Source organism: Triticum dicoccoides, chromosome 7A (genome assembly GCF_002162155.2).
Source record: "Triticum dicoccoides isolate Atlit2015 ecotype Zavitan chromosome 7A, WEW_v2.0, whole genome shotgun sequence".
Taxonomy (NCBI): domain Eukaryota; kingdom Viridiplantae; phylum Streptophyta; class Magnoliopsida; order Poales; family Poaceae; genus Triticum; species Triticum dicoccoides.
In genome coordinates, this window is record NC_041392.1 from 452,218,814 (window position 1) to 452,223,449 (window position 4,636).

The window sequence follows — 4,636 nt, forward strand, 5'->3', positions numbered from 1 at the left end:
AAGTTTTCACTTTGGGGAAAAACTCCATAATAACAAGGGAGAAAAGGGTTCAAAAATAAAAAAGGGAGCCCAGAAAATAAAAGTTTTAATTTCCTGGCAAAATTTTAATTAATAAAACAAGGCCAAAAATTTGGGGTGTCACAACACTACCCCCCTTAAGAAAAATCTCGTCCTCGAGATTTGATAAGGGTTGTTTTTTTGAAAATATCTTCCCTGTTAGTTGGAATCAAAAAGCTTACTCATAGCACAAACTTTGTGTGGCCGGGGTTGGTTTTTGGTACGCTCGGAGTAAAATGCAACCGTTCACCGATGTACTCAAGCATGGTTATAATTAAAAATCGGGGCGCTCAAGCAAACAGCATTCAATCATGGCGACACACAATTACAGGGCGTGGCCGTACTAAGGCTCGGTACTAATCGAGTAAATTAGTCTACCTCGTTCATATCCAAGCGGGCGTGCCTTGTGGATGTCGAGGCTTCTCTTCGGGTCTCACTGTCGGGATTAGCTGGAGTGGGTTGAGGGGCTGCAGGCTCAGGGTAGCGATGATGACCATCTCGGGGATTGTTGGCCACAACCCCGTCGGAGTGTGTTCCCAAAAGGAGACGAAGCGCTTCTGGGGTCATCAAAGCGCCTTGGTTGATGGCTGGGGCTGACGTCAGGGTCTCGATCGGTTGTCCGAACAGCACGATTGGGTTGTCGGCGTCAGGCTCATCTTCTCTTCCTACCGGGGCTCGGCGAATCAGCTCTCCACGAGCCGCGATCAGATCAAGAGTGATTTGATCGAAAAGTCCTTCTAGTGCATTTACATAGCGCACGAGATGCAACAATGCAGGATCTGTCTCGTGATCTCCGTTGGCAACTTGGGTTGGTCTACCATACCCTTCACGGTTGGGGTAGTAGTGGAAAGAGCGACAGTTAACTTTGGGCGATAAGTGCCGGAGATGAACTATAGCCTCTCGAGCAGCTAGTTGAATGGCTTGAGGCTCCAAGGAAGTTGTCCTTCCGGTGAACCTGTAGGGGCGCTCGGGCGCTAGACCCCTACCATAGATGTGCACAGTGGCCCAGAATTGACGGCTCTCACTGCTCATGGACCCTTGGTACACAACATATTCCGGGGCTCTTCTAACGCATAGGCACGACGGGTGAGGTTTGCGAGTATGGTCACAAAGCCTCCAAGGTTGGTTGCTGTGGTCTCATTGTGCACGACGGGGCCAGGCATTGTGGCTCGGTTTGGGTAGAGGTTGTGCAGTGTTGGGTTGAGGCTAGCGTGCCCTTTTATAGAAAAGGGGACGGAGTCTTCCTTCGCACGCTTGCGAAAAGACTATTCAGGATTCGGTCACTGGTGCATGAGCGACAGGTTGGGTTGATAGGTTGGGCACCGACTGCCAAAAGGTGTCGGATCACGGTGTGGCTATCTTGCAAGGGAAGCTTGACTGGGGTTTGGCTGAGGTCTGGTGGGTTGGTTTACCTAAGTTTATTGACCTGGCTAAGATAGGATTAGCCAATGGTTAGCCTGGCTCTGATACCAAGTCTGTCGCGACCGGTTTTCTGGGCTCTAATTTCCAAAAAAGGGCCGTTGTGCTCACCAGCCCCAGGATTATTGTTAGCTGATGAGGCACCGACTTGTTACAGAAATTCCAAGCAAAAGTGCAAAATATGTAGTACAAGACCATTGTGGCCTATGAGTACATCAAATGGTTTCTAGTGGTTGAGGGCGGAAGCGGTTTGTGGATCACCACGGTCTATGGGACTCCATTTCCCACAGGAACAGCTGACCAGGTTAACTCCTATCTTCGCGAGGCTGCTATCACCGTTGCTTAGGTCCCGAGGCTGTCATCGCCACGCTCCTCTCCAAGCAAGCAATCTGGCCAAGACAATAGCCAGGGACAAGCCAGTGAGTACTTTGAATGTACTCGCAAACATTAAGAACACGGGTATAATATAATTGATCAACATACACTGAAATATTCTATGATCACATCGTCAGTCATAAATAAAATCTTGATGCATGCAAGCAGGTTATTTATATGCAACCGGAATATGCAATGACAGAATAGAAATAAAATGCACCGATCGGATGCCTGAAACGACGTCTCGAAAGGATAGTAAAAGTGAGCATGTCTCAGTCGGGCGTCTTAGCGACACCACGTAAGGGGCTTATAAAGTAAATAAAATAACAAGCATGCCACAGTCGGGCGTCTGAGCGACGCCACATAAAGGGCTTATGAGAAAATGAAATAACAAACATGCCTCAGTCGGGTGTCTGAGCGACGCCACATAAAGGGCTTATGAGAAAATGGAATAACAAACATGCCACAGTCGGGCGTCTAAGCGACGCCACATAAAGGGCTTATATGAAAATGAAATAATGAACATGCCACAGTCGGGCGTCTGAGCGACGCCGCATAAAGGGCTTATATGAAAATGAAATAACGAACATGCCACAGTCGGGCGTCTGAGCGACGCCGCATAAAGGGCTTATAATCATAGTGAATATCCAGGAGGTGGTACCATCCCAGGGATATTCATTATTTCAAACAATGCAAACGGTTAGTCCATAATGATAACAATCATAACCATCATATATCACATGTCATCATCAATATTCGAGTTTAGTGTTTTCTCCTCCGAAGACCGACACTAAGACCGACACTTGACCCATCCCATACTGTAATCCTTAACCATGGACACGGCTATTCGAATAGGTTTAATATCTCTGCAGAGAGTGTACTCTTTACCCACGAGTAACGGATTCCTTTAGTCCATCGGACTAATTCCGTCTACGGTCTTTTAATTGAAACACACCTGACTTGCGCACACCAGCTTTTACTCGTGTCTGGAATCACCCATGACACCTGTTAAGCAAAACTCTAAGTGGGGAGGCTACAACCTCGCGTAGCATGGGATCAAATTTCTATCGCGCGCTCTAAGGGGTGCCCCCCTCTCGGTCCCAACCGGATACACCTATGCCCCCGGACCACGTGGCATGCCTACTGGCTACAACCGGTATCTTCCACCATGGCCTCTCTGTACGGTGTGTGCCAAGACAAGGGTTAACAACTTACTGAACCATACCCCACCTACGGTAGGGACCAGTGGCAGTACGAAACAAGTATGGGGGTTACCGGAACAAGACTCGATCTATGGCCGACTCAGGAGGCTTATGAGTTCCCTGCATGACATGTATATCAAATATATTTCAACCAACGAAATCACCGCCCATTATACCTTACTATGCCATACCGGACATAACCGTCCCGACGGGGACCGGCGACAAGCTCACTCCTACCCAAGGCAGAGGCTTTCCCGGATTCCTTTCCGGCATGCATGCAAGGCACATGAGGATGATTACCATCACAAGTATATTCATTCCCAACAACAAGGAAAATCACTAATATGCATTCATGCAAATGATCGTATCACCACATAAAATAACGAGTTCTCCGAAATGAGGTGGTGTTATAAACATGTCAACCAACACATCAAAAATATTCTTGCCAGGGTTCAAGATGCTTGCCTACATGGTGTAGAAAGGCAGGGTGCACTCCAAATCTTTTGAAAGCTTTCTTCTCTTCCAAAAATCCTATTTTCAAAAATATGCAAATAACACATACTTCAAAAACAGTACAAAAAAATTGTTTGGAAAATTTTCAAATAAATCTTAAAATAAACTAGACAGAATTTGAGAGATGTAGGAAAAAGAATTAATTCATTTGGAGTTATATTTAAAAAGATATAACCAGTCAAAGTTCTGGTCAAAATCTGTTTTTAAAAATAAAACAAAAAGAAAACGTTTCAGCCACGAATACGCTTTCTAAGTAGGGGTTACGTACTTGGGGTTTTACGCTTTCACTTAACACGCGTGGCGGCGGGGTGGGTCACTGACAGTGGGTCCAGGGGGCCCACTGGTCAGGTTTGACTAGTCCTCTCCCTCCTCTTCCTCTGTCCCGAGCGGAGGCGGAACTCCGACGATCGTCGCCGGCGATTGGCGGCTCCTCGCGGGGCCCCGAGGGTGGGGATGGATCCGCCACTCCAGGGCGGTCCTCCCGGTGGTCGTCAGGCAGGAGGGGACGGAGGGAGCTGCCGGCGGCGAGCATCGCGGCGGAGGAGGTTTCGGGGGCAAAGTGAATTTTTGCCTGCGGCGAGTCCCGAGCAAAATTGAGTGGGGGTTTGGACTCATGAGAGGGAGAGGGAGTTCCTGGTGAAGAGAGTGGAGAGAAGGAGGCTCTGGTGGCGCCGGAATGGCCGGGGCAGTGGCGGCGGCTGCAGTCGTCGGAGGTGGGGAAGAAGACCTCCCCGGGTCGATTGGCTGCCATGGAAGAACTAGGGGAGCATGTTGAGGCTGCCTCGCGAACGGAACGTGCTCGGGGGCCTCTCTTTATAGTGTGACGAGGTCGGTTTGCGGCAGCCGTGGATAAGTTTCCCGGTGAACCGCCTCCCTGTAGCGGCAGGGTTCCGTGGCGGCGACGAGAGCTAGAGGACACGCGAGAGGATGAGGCTGAGCTGTTCCAGGGGCAGGTGGCGAGCAGCTGGGGCTTGGGCGGCACCGACCTGGCAGTAACGCGCTACGGACGCCGGCGTGCTGCCAAGGGCTCTGACGGCGGTGCTGCAGGGCACCAGGGCTGCTTGGCGTGT